The following is a 15,506-nucleotide window of genomic DNA, read 5'->3' on the forward strand; positions in this document are numbered from 1 at the left end:
TTAGCATCCGTAAATCAATAAACATAATCCATCATGTCAACATACTTAAGGATAAGAATCATATGGTTATTTCAAAAGATGCAGAAAAATCGTTTCGCAAAATACAAAACCCTTTCATGCTCAAAACACTAGAAAAAATAGGGATAGTAGGAACATACCTGAACATTGTAAAGGCTATTTATGCTAAGCCCATGGCCAACATCATTCTATGGAGAAAAACTGAAACCATTCCTTAACATCGGGAAACAAGACAGAGATGTCCTCTTTCACCACTTCTATTCAACATTGTCCTCCAAACTCTAGCCGGAGCAATTAGGCAATTAATTCATTTAAGAAATTAAAGGGATACGAATGGAAAAGAGGAACTTAAACTGTCACTACTTTGGGGATGACATGATTCTATATTTAGAGGATCCAAAAACCTCCTCAGAAAACTTCTAGACTTCATCAATGAATTCAGCAAAATAGCAGGCTATAAAATCAACACGCATAAATCTACAAGCATTTTTATATGCAAGTGATGAAACAGCTGAAAGGGAAATTAGGAAAACAACTCCATTTGCAATAGCCTCAAAAAAAAAAAAATTTGGGTATCAATCTAACCAAAGAGGTAAAAGATCTCTACAAGGAAAACTACAAAACACTGAAGAAAGAAATTAAGAAATTAATTAATCTTTCCTTGAAGATGGAAAGATCTCCCATGTTCTTGGATAGGCAGAATTAATATTGTCAAAATGGCCATACTACCAAAAGTGCTATACAGATTCAATGCAATTCCAATTAAAATCCCAATGTACAGAAATAGAGCAAGCAATCATGAAATTCATCTGGAAGAATAAGAAACCCAAATAGCTAAAGCAATCGTTAGCAGGAAGAATGAAACAGGGGGTATCACAATACCCGAACATCAACTATACTACAAAGCAATGGTAACAAAAGCAGCATGGTACAGGTACAAAATAGACAGCAAGATCAATGGTACAGAATAAAGGACATGGACACAAACCCAAATAAATACAATTTTCTCATACTAGACAAATGTGCCAAAATATGCAATGGAGAAAAGAGAGCCTCTTCAACAAATGGTGCTGGGAAAACTGGAAATCCATATGCAACAGAATGAAACTAAACCCCTATCTCTCACCCTGCACAAAACTCAACTCACAATGGATCAAGGACCTTGAAATCAGACCAGAGACCCTGCATCTTATAGAAGAAAAAGCAGGTCCAAATCTTCACCATGTTGGCTTAGGATCAGACTTCCTTAACAGGACTCCCATAGCACAAGAAATAAAAGCAAGAATCAATAACTGGGATAGATTCAAATTTGAATAGCTTTCTCTCAGCAAAGGAAACTATCAGCAATGCAAAGAGAGAGCCTGCAGAGTGGGAGAAAAATATTTGCCACTCATAGTTCAGATGGAGCCCTAATTGCTGAATATATAAAGAACTCAAAAAACTCTACACCAAGAATACAAATAACCAATCAACAAATGGGCTAAGAAAATGAACAGGTGCTTCACAGAAGATCTACACAAAATCAACCAACATATGAAAAAATGTTCACCATCTTTAGTAATAAGAGAAATGCAAATCAAAACTACACTAGATTCCATCTCACCCCAATTAGAATGGCGATTATCAAGAATATAAGCAACAACAGGTGTTGGAGAGAATGTGGGGGAAAAGGTACATTCGTACATTTCTGGTGGGGATTCAAATTAGTGCAGCCACTCTGGAACGCAGTGTGGAGATTCCTTAGAAAACTTGGAATGGACCCACCATTTGACCCAGCTATCCCACTCCTTGGCCTATACCCAAAGGACCTAAAATCAGCATACGACAGAGATGCAGCCACATCAATGTTCATAGCTGCTCAATTCATCAATAGCCAGACAGTGGAATCAACCTAGATGTCCTTCAGTTGATGAATGGATAAAGAAACTGTGGAATATATATATACAATGCAATATTACTCAGCTATAAAGAAGAATAAAATTATGGATTGAAGGCAAATGGATGAATTGGAGAATATCATGCTAAGTGAGAAAAGCCAATCTCAAAAACCAAAGGACGAATGATTTCGCTGATAAGCGGATGATGACCCATAATAGGGTGTGGGAGGGGATAAGAATGGAGAAAGGAGGGACTGTTTAGAGGGGAAAGAGGGGTGGGAGGAGTGGGGGCAAAGGAAAAATGAAAGAATGAATCAAACATCATTTACCCTATGGAAATATATGATTACACAAATAGTATGCGGTTACTCCATGTACAAACAGAAACAACATGTATCCCATTGTTTACAATACAATAAATTATATAATAAAAATAAAAAAATAGAAAAAGAAATGTGGCATATAAGATCAATGAAGTTGTATCCAACCAAAATAAAAATGAAACAATGTCATAGATGAATCTAGAGACCATTATGTAAATAGCAATAAGCCAAACTTAGAAGGTCAAGGGTCTATGTTTTCTCTCATTTGTGGAAGCTAAAGAGGAAAAAGGAAAGAAAGTGTGTGTGTAGCAGGGTGGAATCATGAAAATCAAAGGAAGATCAGCAGAGGAAAGAGATCAGGTGTGTGGAAGGAGAGTGGAAGCACAGAGAGAAAGGGAGTGATAGTGTTCAAATCACTTTGTCACGTTATGTGCATGTTCAAATATGCAACAACAATGCCCTCATTATGTGTAACTATAATGTGCCAATGAGAGAGTACGCTCCATTTATGTATGAACTCTAAAAATGTATAAATCCTCTCTACTGTCATGTACAACAAATCAGAACACAAGAAAACAAAGAGGTATATCCCTAAAAGCCAATTCCATGAACAACGTGAAGCTTAATACTTTTTTTTTTCTTTTTTAATTGGTATCAGGGATTGAACCCAGGGGTACATAACCACCTAGGCCTTTTCGTTTTTTATTTACAGTTACAGTCTCACTAAGTTGCTCAGGGCCTCACTAACTTGCTAAGGTTGTCTTTGAACTCATGATTCCCCCTGCCTCAGCATCCCAAGTCACTGGGAATAAAGCTGTGCACCACAATGCCTGGTATAAATCTGTTAGTTGTAGTGTGTGTACAAACAGGACCCTGAGGATAAAAATCCCCAGGTTTTTGAAAAAGTATTTTTAGTCATCAATGGACCATTATTTCATGTATTTCTGTGCGGTGATGAGAATCAAACCACTGCCTCATGCAAGCTAAGCAAGCACCCTACCGCTGAAGCCACAACTTCAGCCCACAACTTTTATATTGGTCATTAAGCATGCCTGCCATTTTGTTAAGTGAGACATTATCCTTTGAAGTTGCCCATAACACATTCTTTAAGAAACACAACTCTAGAAACAAATGCAGATTTCTTTTAAGAGGTGTAGAAACCAAGAGACACATGGAATATCACCTCATCGCAGTACATAGGAAATATCCTATAAATTAGTAAGGTGTGAGTATGTGCCCTATTTGCCCCTCTTTTCCCTGAGGAAGAGTTTGTTTCACTTACCTTTGACTCTCCCAACAATAGTTAAAGGTAACCTGTGAGCTGTGAACACTTCACACACATACTACACACACACACACACACATTCCCTACATCCCTGCCTCAAAGCTTATTTAATTTAGGATACACATAAAAAAGTAAGCTAGATAATAGGGAAGCCCCAGACCTGTGCTGTATCCTAGAATGTTGAACAGTACCTGGCACCTAGTAGGACATCAAAAATATATCTGTTCAATGCACATATGAACATAAAATACCTGATTTCCCTATGGAGTACTGTGTTCAGTAGGATGCACCATTTAAAAAGTGAGATTTCCAATCTGTGAAACTAGAAAAAGGCCTGAAGGCTGACAGTCCAGGAAAATGTCATATGAGAAATAGTAAGGTACAAACTTAAGGTGGCTTCCCAGGTGTTATGGTTTAGCTGGCAAGTTCACCTGTGAGACAGAGCAAGTTATGAGAGCCTTAACCTGACTAGTGCATCAGTCCACTGACAGGGACTAACTGGCTGGCAACCTGTAGGCAGTAGGGTGTGGCTGGAGGAGGTGGCTCCCTTGGCAGTTTGCCCTTAGGGTTTATATTCTGTCTTGGTGACGGAAGTTCTCTCTCTCTCTCTCTCTCTCTCTCTCTCTCCTCTCTCTCTCTCTCTCTCCCCTCTCCTCTCTCCTCTCGCCTCTCTCTCTCTCTCTCTCTCTCCTCCTCTCTCTCCTTCCTGTCTGTGGTGATGTTCTTCAAAAATCAACTCAAATAGACTATTGATTGCCTGTGTCAACTTGTGGTTTGTGCACCTTGCTCGAGCAGCTGGTCACTAATAGCAGCCTCCCACAAAGAGATCATCTCCTCTCAGCTGCAGCCCGAGTAAGGATCAGGATGATCACTTGGCAATTTCTTAATAAAACAAACATATACCCATCATTGAAACAAACAAATCTCACTCCTAGCTACTTATCCTAGACAAATAAGAACTTAGGCTCACACAAAAGCCTACACATGAATGTTCAGATGGCTGTCTTCATAATCACCCCAAGATGGAAACAAATTCCCAAGTCCTTCAACTGTTGAATGGGAAAACAAAGGGTGATACATTCATACGAGTACCAGACAGCAATCAAAAGGAACAAATTACTGATAAGTGTAACATCTTGAATAAATCCTAAAGGCACTGTGCTCAGTGAAAGAAAACAATCTCAAAAGTTTACATGGTGTTTTTATTAATGTCTGTTCAAAACTATTGTAAAGAAGAATAAATCATGTTTGCCAGAGATTATGCAAACAACAGGCGTGTGGCTACAATGGTGGATTGTTGTAGAGTTTGGGCAATAACTTTTTCTGTAACCTTATTGTGCTGCTCGTTGCATGCATCTCAATGTACATTGGAATTCAAAGATCTGTAAGCCAAAAGGAAAGTTCATCTACAGCAGGTCAATTGGGGAAAAAAACGGTGAAGAGGACAATAGCTTTCAAAAATGTTAATTTTATGAAAGACCAAGAAAGGCTGTGGAAATGTCCAGGTAAAGGAGCCTGAAGAGACATGACTAATGCAAAGGGCAAAACCCACAGTGAAGGGAAACAATGACATAATGTCCTTTATATGAACAGATAGAAATATAGCCCTGACGTTTCACTTCTAACCTTTCTCAAAACCTGGAAAATGTTGACTAGTGATCTTCACTTCTGTTCAGATTATCCTTCTTTACCTTTTTTTCAAATTGTAAACAAATGGGATACATGTTGTTTCTCTGTACATGGCGTAAAGGCATACCATTTGTGTAATCATAAATTTACATAGAGTAATGTTGTTTAATTCATCCTGTTTTTCCCCTTCCCCCCACCCCTCCCACCCCTCTTTTCCCTCTATATAGTCCTTCCTTCCTTCATACTTGCCCCTCTCCCTAACACTAACTCTAACCCTAACACTAACTTCTCCCTCCCCCCATTATGTGTCGTCATCATCCACTTATTAGCGATATCATTCGTCCTTTGATTTCCTTGAGATTGGCTTATCTCACTAAGCATGATATTCTCCAGTTTCATCCATTTGCCTGCAAATGCTATAATTTTATCATTCTTTATGGCTGAATAATATTCCACTGTATATATATACCACAGTTTCTTTATCCATTCATCAATTGAAGGACATCTAGGTTGGTTCCACAATCTGGCTATGGTGAATTGAGCAGCTATGAACATTGATGTGGCTGTATCTCTGTAGTATGCTGATTTTAAGTCCTTTGGGTATAGGCCAAGGAGTGGGATAGCTGGGTCAAATGGTGGGTCCATTCCAAGTTTTCTAAGGAATCTCCACACTGCTTTCCAGAGTGTCTGCACTTATTTGCATCCCCACCAGCAATGTATGAGTGTACCTTTCTCCCCACATCCTTGCCAACACCTGTTGTTGCTTGTATTCTTGATAATCGCCATTCTAATTGGAGTGAGATGGAATCTTAGGGTGGTTTTGATTTGCATTTCTCTTATTACTAGAGATGTTGAACATTTTTCCATATGTTTGTTGATTGCTTGTAGATCTTCTTCTGTGAAGTGTCTATTCATTTCTTTAGTCCATTTGTCAACTGGATTATTTGTATTCTCGGTGTAGAGTTTTTTGAGTTCTTTATAGATTCTGGAGATTAGTGCTCTATCTGAAGTATGATTGGCAAAGTTTTCTCCCACTCTGTAGGCTCTTTCTTCGCATTGCTGATAGTTTCCTTTGCTGAGAGAAAGCTATTTAGTTTGAATCTATCCCAGTTATTGATTCTTGCTTTTATTTGTTGTGCTATGGGAGTCCTGTTAAGGAAGTCTGGTCCTAAGCCGACATGTTGAAGATCTGGACCTACTTTTTCTTCTCTAATCTGCAGGGTGTCTGGTCTGATTCCGAGGTCCTTAATCCATTTTGAGTTGAGTTTCGTGCATGGTGAGAGATATGGGTTTAGTTTCATTCTGTTGCATATGGATTTCCAATTCTCCCAGCACCATTTGTTAAAGAGGCTATCTTTTCTCCATTGCATATTTTTGGCCCCTTTGTCTAGTATGAGAAAATTGTATTTATTTGGGTTTGTGTCCGTGTCCTCTATTCTGTACCATTGATCTACCTTTCTATTTTGGTACCAATACCATGCCGTTTTTGTTACTATTGCTTTGTAGTAGAGTTGAAGATCTGGTATTGCAATACCCCCTGTTTCACTCTTCCTGCTAAGGATTGCTTTAGCTATTCTGGGTTTCTTATTCTTCCAGACGAATTTCATAATTGCTTGCTCTATTTCTGTAAGGTACATCATTGGGATTTTAATTGGAATTGCATTGAATATGTATAGCACTTTAAGTAGTATGGCCATTTTGACAACATTAATTCTTCCTATCCAAGAACATGGGAGATGTTTCCATCTTCTAAGATTTTCTTTAATTTCTTTAGTGTTCTGTAGTTCTCATTGTAGAGGTCTTTCACTTCTTTTGTGAGATTGATTCCCAAGTATTTTATTTTTTTTGAGGCTATTGTGAATGGGGTAGTTTTCCTAAATATTCTTTCCAAAGATTCATCACTTATGTATAAAAATGCATTAGATTTATGTGCATTGATCTTATATCCTGCTACTTTACTGAATTCACTTATGACTTCTAAAAGTTTTCTGGTAGAATTTCCTGGTTCCTCTAAGTATATAATCATATCATCAGCAAATAGGGATAGTTTGAGTTCTTCTTTTCCAATTCGTATCCCTTTAATTTCTTGGTTTGTCTAATTGCTCTGGCTAGAGTCTCAAGGATGATATTGAATAGAAGTGGTGAAAGAGGGCATCCCTGCCTTGTTCCAGTTTTTAGGGGGAATGCTTTCAGTTTTTCACCATTTAGAATGATATTAGCCATGGGCTTAGCATAGATGGCCTTTACAATGTTAAGGAATGTTCCCACTATTCCTATTTTTTCTAGTGTTTTGAGCATGAAGGGGTGCTGTATTTTATCAAATGCTTTTTCTGCATCTATTGAAATTATCATGTGATTCTTGACTTTAAGTCTATTGAAATGGTGAATTACATTTATTGATTTCCTGATGTTGAACCAACCTTGCATCCCTGGGATGAAACCCACTTGATCATGGTACACTATCTTTTTAATACGTTTTGTATGCGATTTGCTAAAATTTTGTTGAGAATTTTTGCGTCGATGTTCATTAAGGATATTGGTCTGAAATTTTCTTTCCTTGATGAGTCTCTGTCTGGTTTAGGTATCAGTGTGATATTGGCTTCATAGAATGAGTTTGGGAGGGTTCCCTCCTCTTCTATTTTATGGAATACTTTGAGAAGTATTAGAAAGAGCTCTTCTTTAAAAGTTTTGTAGAACTCTGCTGAGAACCCATGTGGTCCTGGACTTTTCTTTGTTGGTAGGCTTTTGATGACCTCTTCTATTTCAGTACTTGAAATTGGTCTATTTAAATTGTGTTCAGTTTAGGCAATTCATATGTCTTTAGAAACCTGTTGATGTCTTTGAAATTTTCTATTTTGTTGGAGTATAGATTTTCAAAATAGCTTCCTATTATGTTTTGTATTTCAATCGTGTCTGTTGTGATATTTCCTTGTTCATTCCGAATTTTAGTGATTTGGGTTTTCTCTCGTCTTCTCTTTGTTAGTGTGGCTAAAGGTTTATCAATTTTATTTTTTCGAAGAACTAACTATTTATTTTGTCAATTTTTTGTATTGTTTCTTTTGTTTCAATTTCATTGATTTCAGCTCTGATTTTTAACTATTTCCTGTCTTCTACTACTTTTGGTGCTGGTCTCTTCTTTTTCTAGGGCTTTGAGCCATAGTGTTAGGTCGTTTATTTGTTGACTTTTACTTCTTTTATTAAAAGCACTCCATGAAATAAATTTTCCTCTAAATACTGCTTTCATAGTGTCCCAGAGATTTTGATATGTTTCTCTGTTCTCATTTACCTCTAAGAATTTTTAAATTTCCTTCCTAATACCTTCTGTTATCCATTCATCATATAAGAGCATATTGTTTAATCTCCAGGTGTTGGAGTAGTTTCTGTTTTTTACTCTTTCATTTATTTCTAACTTTAATCCATTATGATCTGATAGAATGCAAGGTAGTGTCTCTATCTTCTTGTATTTGCTAACATTATCTTTGTGGCATAATATATGGTCTATTTTAAAGAAGGATCCATGTGCTGCTGAGAAGAAAGTGTATTCGCTCTTGGTTGGATGGTATACTCTATAAATGTCTGTTAAGTCTAAATTATTCATTGTGTTATTGAGATCTATGGTTTCTTTGTTCAATTTTTGTTTGGAAGATCTGTCCAGTGGTGAGAGAGGCATTAAAATCACCTAGTATTATTGTGTTATGGTGTATTTGGTTTCTGAAATTGAGAAGGATTTGTTTGACATACATGGATGACCCACTGTTTGGGGCATAGATGTTTATGATTGTTATATCTTGCTGATTTATGCTTCCCTTAAGCAGTATGAAAAGTCCTTCTTTATCCCTTCTGACTAACTTTGTCTTGAAGTCCACATTATCTGAAATGAGGATGGATACTCCAGCTTTTTTCTGAGTCCATGTGCATGGTATGTTTTTCCCCATCCTTTCACCTTTAGTCTATGGGTATCTTTTTCTATGAGGTGAGTCTCTTGTAGGCAACATATTGTTGGATCTTTCTTTTTAATCCAATCTGCCAGTCTATGTCTTTTGATTGATGAATTCAGGCCATTAATATTCAGGGTTATTATTGAGAAATGATTTGGTTTCCCGGTCATTTGGTTCATTTTTTAAATTTTATTTATTTGTTTGACACAACTTGGGTCCTCCTTTATTTGACAATTCCTTTAGGATAATTCCTCCCTTTGCTGATTTGCTTCTTTGTTTTTCATCTCTTCCTCATGGAATATTTTGCTGAGAATGTTCTGTAATGCTGACTTTCTTTTGTAAATTCTTTAGCTTTTGTTTATCATGGAAAAATTTATTTCATCGTCAAATTTGAAGGTAAGTTTTGCTGGGTATAAGATTCTTGGTTGGCATCCATTTTCTTTCAGGGCTTGAAAAATGTTGTTCCAGGCCCTTCTAGCTTTTAGGGTCTGGATTGAAAAATCTGCTGATATTCTTATTGGTTTCCCTGAATGTAATTTGATTCTTTTCTCTCACAGCCTTTAAAATTCTGTCTTTATTTTGTATGTTAGGTATTTTCATTATAATGTGCCTTGGTGTGGGTCTGTTGTAATTTTGTGTATTTGGAGTCCTATAAGCCTCTTGAACTTGATTTTCCATTTCATTCTTCAGATTTGGGAAATTTTCTGATATTATTTCATTGAATAGATTGTTCATTCCTTTGGTTTGTTTCTCTAAGCCTTTCTCAATCCCAATAATTCTTAAATTTGGCCTTTTCATGCTATCCCATAGTTCTTGGAGATTCTGTTCATGATTTCTTACCATTCTTCTCTGTTTGCTCAACTTTGTTTTCAAGGTTAAATATTTTGTCTTCAATGTCTGAGGTTCTGTCTTCCAGGTGTTCTATCCTACTGGATATGCTTTCTATGGAGTTCTTAATTTGGTTTATTGTTTCCTTCATTTCAAGGATTTCTGTTTGTTTTTTTTTTTTCAATATCTCTAACTCTTTATTGAAATGATCTTTTGCTTCCTGTATTTGCTCTTTTAACTGTTGATTGGTGCGATCATTCAATGCCTGCATTTTGTCTTTCATCTCATCATTCAGTGCCTGCATTTGCTCTTTCATCTCATCGTTTGCTTCCCTGATCATTTTAATTATGTACATTCTGAACTCCTTTTCTGTCATTTCTTCTGCCATGCTGTCATTGGGTTTTATTGATGTAACATCTAGATTTGTTTGCAGCATTTTCTTACCTTGTTTTCTCATATTGTTCAGGTTTCAGTGGACCGCTGAGATATTACAGATTTCCTCTATTGACTTACAATGTCCCTGAAGATTTCTAGTATATCCCCTCTTAGCCTTCAGTGGGCTGAAGTCTTGGAGGAAGTTGATAGTGCAGTGCTCCACAAGGAAGCTGCCTCTCTAGGGGTGGTGGTCTTCAGGTGGGGTATATTTCCCTGTTAGTGTGCAGAGGTGCCTCCACTTGTTGATCAATGGTCATCCAAAGGGGAACTAGGCTGCGGGCTGAGGCAAGGCCTGTTTGGGCCTGTGTCTCTGGTTTTACCGTCCTTGTGGGAAAACCTCACCCCAGCAGGAGACTAACCCAGGTGGGGAGGTCTCACTGGTCAGTTCCCCTCATAGAGGTTCCCCTCAATCTACAACTACCGCCTGGGCGGGATGCCTTCTCTGCAAGTTCCCAGGGGCCGGAATACCTCCCTGGGCCTGGGAGCCTCAACCTTCACAGACGAGTCTCCTTACGCTGCCTCTCCTCAGAGAATCTGCCCGCAGTCCCTGGAACCTTCGCTCCGCCCACGTGTGTCTCTGTTCGGCTCTTCCACCAAGAAGCTACTAGGTCCTGGGACCCTGCTCTGCACCTAATCACCTGGCTATGCGGCCCCTCCTCTGAGCAGCCACCTGGGGGCCCCCATACAATCACTCTGAGTCCCAGAGACCCCGCCGCACGCCTCTTCCTCTGGGACACGCCGCCCGGTGTTCTGAAGCGGTCACTAGGAGACCAAGCAATCACTGCGTGCCTCCTCCTCCACCAACCGCCTGTAGCCCTGGGCAGTCACTCTGAGTCCAAGGACCCGCCCTGTTCCTCCTTCTCCTCCGGGCAGCCCCCGGGTATTCAGCTCTGAGTCGCTGTGAGTCCAAGGATACGCTGCATGCCTCCTCTGGGCAGCCCCTGGAGCTCTGGTGCGGCTGTTCGAGACCAAGCGACCCACCGCGCTCCTCCTCCAGGCAGCCCCCCTAGTGTTAAGGAGTGGTCACTTTGAGTCCAAACAACTCACCCACTCACCTCCTCCTCTGAGCAGCCCTCCTGGAGCTCTAATGCAGTCACTCAAGTCAAGCGACCCACCGTGCTCTCCTCCTCCTCCAGGGCCGGTTCCCTGGTGTTCAGAAGCGTGGCTCTGAGTCCAAACAGCTCACAGCGCAGCTCCTCCTCTGGGAACCACTGTAGCTCTGGCACAGTCACTCCAAGTCCAAGCGTCCCGCCGCGTTCCTCCTCCTCCTCCTCAGGGCAGGCCCTGCATTCAGGAGCAGTGGCTTGAGTCCAAACAGCTCACCACGCAGCTCTTCCTCTGGCAACTGCCTGTAGCTCTGGTGTAGTTGCTCCGAGTCCAAGTGGCCGCTGCCGCTCCTCTCCTCCTCTCTCCTCCTCCTCTTCCTCCTCCTCTGGGCAGCCCCGGTGTTCAGGAGTGTCGCTCTGAGTCCAAACAGCTCTCCTCACTGCCCCTCCTTGGGCAGCCACCCGGAGCCCCAGTGGTGGCTCCAAGTCGCAGCGCTGTGCTGAGCGGCCTCCTCTACGGCGCTCCCAGTTGTCCGAGTTCACTGCTCCAGCAGGGGAGGGGTGTCTCGCCGGCAGCTCTACTTCACAAAGTTCCCTGCGTTCCGGGACTACCGCCCCATCCGGGAGGCCTCCCCAAGGGGAGAGACTCACCCGGCTGCCTTTGAGTAGGTCCCAAGTCTCTCAATATCTCCTCTTTTGAATCCTGAGTCCTGGAGCAACATGAAATGCAGCCACCCTCTAGGGCCGCCATCTTGGTAAACCCCCTTCTTTACATTAATTAGTTGATTCCATTAAGTATCCATGTATACATAAATTATGCCCTCTCATATTAAACATAATGTATTTGTGGACATAAGGCAGAAGAAATTACTCTTTTCTTTAACACTGTTGAATACTCATGCCAAACCACTTATCCACTCTTTTTAAGAGTATTTACTATCGTAAAAGTATGAAAAATTTGGGTGGCGCTCAGTTTTGTAAATAAGCCTTGAGATTATTTTTTAATCCCACAGGGAAAGTTCACACACTGCAGACTGTCCAGCTTGTGAACATTTTTTCAAACAGTCTCACTATTGAGAGATGTTTGTTTTGCAAGTTGGAAAACTCTTCTTCCACAATGTTCTATACAATGACCAAGTAACAGGACATCCCCACTGCTAATTGACTCACTTACCAAAAGGAATTATTGACTCACTGATCATGATGGACATGGACTGCAACCTTCACGCCTCTGTGGTGGTCTTTACCCCTGCCTTATTTCTCTTAGAAATTTTGTCTTCAGTCTGTCTTCCACTGTAGTGGCAATGTAATGCTAGTGCAATCAGAGCTGCTGTGTTTCTTCAACCATATCCAAGGACAAAAACATTATGTCTAAATCAAAACATTAAAAGCAGTCCTGCACCTCACTGTCTGTATACCTTACAGCATGTGTTATCCCTGAACCAACAACAGGCCAAACACACACATGTAGAAGACAAAAAGACGAGATCAGGGAGGGCACCATCATATCTCTCTGCAGGAATAATCCTTTCTCTTAGTTGAGACTTTCCTTTTCCTGGAAAAGGAATCAGCTACCATTTATTTGATCCCTACTCTTGTGCTGCCTCTTTGCATCCTTTGGGCCATTTCAAACTACAGTGAACTGAGTTGTCTTTCCCGGTTCCCTTAGTTGATAGGAGTGTAAGGGAAAACATCAGTGGAAAAGGTCAGGGTTGACAGCCAACGCCTTGAGCAGTAGAGCAGGCGGGATTCCGGGGAACTGGAGGCCCACTAGGGCACAGCAGCAGCTCTGACCGCTCCAAGGCCAATCTCATGGTGTGCCTGGGGAGTGAGGGTCCTGGCTGTCTCTTGGTGCAGGATCTCTAGGTGCTTAGTGCCAGCACCCTGGCACGGTGTCTGTTTTCTACCACATCCATGTCAGTACAGGGCCACCGCTGGGCAGTGCTACCCAGAGAGACGTGCCTGCTTGAGGGAAGGTCCCACTTCCGACCTGAGGCTGGGGCTGAGCTGACCACATATGCCAAGAAAGCCCTCCCAGCACCTGGCTGTGCCACAGGCCTTGGAGGCGTCCCCGCACAGCCAGCAGATTGGCAGGCGCCCTTCCAGGCACCTGTCGCATGCAGCCGTTTCACCACCCTGACTGACAAGCTGCTCCGATGGGAACCCGAGCCTCGGGCGTCCACACCGTCTCTTCGCCAATACGTGGTAGTCGGTTTGCGACAAGCAGCCCCAGCGCTGCATTAGGAGAAAGTTAGGTCAGAGATAAGCTTAATGATGGGTCTCAGCACCGCACCAGGGACCACGTGGGACACGCCCACGAAGGCAGAGGCAGAAGCGGACCCTCGGCGGAGCTGTAACCGAGGAGACGCCTGGGGCGGAGCCCTGGGAGCGCGACTTCGACCGTTGGTCCCGTTAACGTCCGAGGCGAACGCGGACGGTAGCTGCGCCCAGGCGGTGGGTTCGGGCCGCGCTCGCAGGTCCCGGCGGGCAGCGTGGAAGGTGAGCGGGCGGGAGCGGCCACGGACTCGGCGCCGAGACCCCCGCGCCAGGCCTGGGGACGGGGTGGGACCCGGGAGGGCGCTGCCGCCGCCTTCGCAGGCTCCATCCCGCTGCCTGTCCCTCGGGCCCGCCTGGTGGCCTCCGCACCGACGGCCGCCCGGTCCCGCGCTGTCCTCGTTCTCCCGAGGGCGGGTCCTCCGCGGGGACTCCGCTCACAGCCGGGTGTGGTCTCGGCTCCAGGGTCCTGTCCGGGCGGCGTGCTGCAGCGACCTCGCCTAGGACCCGGACTCCAGGTGAAGAGGATGCCCGGCCAGCAGGCGCCCTGGGGAGTAGGAGGTGCGACGGAGAGGAGGAGCCTCCGCCAGGGCGAGGGAGGCCGCGTGGAGAGGAGCCGCCTCCAGGTACTGTCGGAGTCCACTGACGGCCACCGGCAAACCCGCCGCCTTGTTTCTCATCGCCGTCTCTCTCTCTCTTTCTTCCTCAACTTCCCGCCTGGAAACCCCTGCTGCTTTCTTCCTGCTCCTGGCTGACCAGCGCAGGAGGCCACTCCGGGTCTCCAGCGTTTAAGTGAAGCAGCGCAACATAGGAAGGGTCTCCAGGTGGGAGCAGCGGGCGAGAGCAGTGAGGCTTAGTAGGGAGGCAGCAAGGCGCTCGGTCCTTGTGGGCTCCAGTTCCACCCTGGGAGAGAGTTGGATCAGATGCTTTGACCCATGCGATGTGTGACATGGACTGATTCCCAGTGACTGGGGTTTATCCTATAAATGTACTGTTTGCATAGCCACCTTTCAGGCTTGCCTGAGCACCTCGGTTCCTTTATTAGACTTCAGGAAAACCATGAGATAGTCCTGTTGCAACATTTTTTGTGTTATTACAGGATGAGAAAACGGAGCCCACAGGGGTTAAAGCAGTTCCAAAATGGAAGATTTTTATTGAAAACCTAAATGTTTGCTGACGCTGGTGTGGGTGGGGGGAAAATATGCTCACATGGCCATGTGAGCAGGGGATGTTTTTCAGCTTGGATGAAACTCAAACATCGGCAGCCTCTAAGGAATTGAAGTAGCAAGGTTAAAGAAATACGATCTTACATGTTAAGGTGAGATAAGGCCAATCCCAAAAATCCAAAAGACAGAATGATCTCACTGATAAGCGGATGATGACACGTAATGGGGGGTGGTGGGGGATGGGGGGGCAGAGAATGGAGGAAAGAGGGACTCTATAGAGGGAAAAGAGGGATTGGAGGGGGGGGTGGGGGAGAGAGGAAAAAATAACGGAATGAATCAAACATCATTACCTATGTAAGATGTATGAATATGCAATGGTAATGCTGTTACTCCATGTACAAACAGAAACAACATGTATCCCCATTTGTTTACAATAAAAATAAATTTTAAAAAATTGAGGATCTAGGAAATGTCAGTCCTAGATTACAACAGTGTGTGTAAGAGGTTATTCTTGCTTTTCGCCTAATAACGAATACTTTTTGAATTGAAGTTGCATTTACTCATTTTGATATAGGGAACAAAGTGTGGTGTTTGGTTCACTTCAATGTTTATTCAGAATATCAGACATTATGTTTCTATTTGTGACAGTGTGGGAATGTGAGAGCAAGTTGGTGACATCATTCAGCT

At 42.6% G+C, this 15,506-nt stretch overlaps 1 long non-coding RNA gene across 4 annotated transcripts in view; it reads left to right on the plus strand.

Annotated features, from left to right (window-relative positions):
- The window catches only part of LOC306644347, a 125,354-nt gene that overhangs the window by 102,436 nt on the left and 7,412 nt on the right, over positions 1-15,506 (plus strand). The gene's annotated exons all lie outside the window — the stretch shown is intronic.

This window comes from Sciurus vulgaris (genome assembly GCF_902686455.1).
Source record: "Sciurus vulgaris genome assembly, chromosome: 14".
NCBI classification, from domain to species: Eukaryota; Metazoa; Chordata; class Mammalia; order Rodentia; family Sciuridae; genus Sciurus; species Sciurus vulgaris.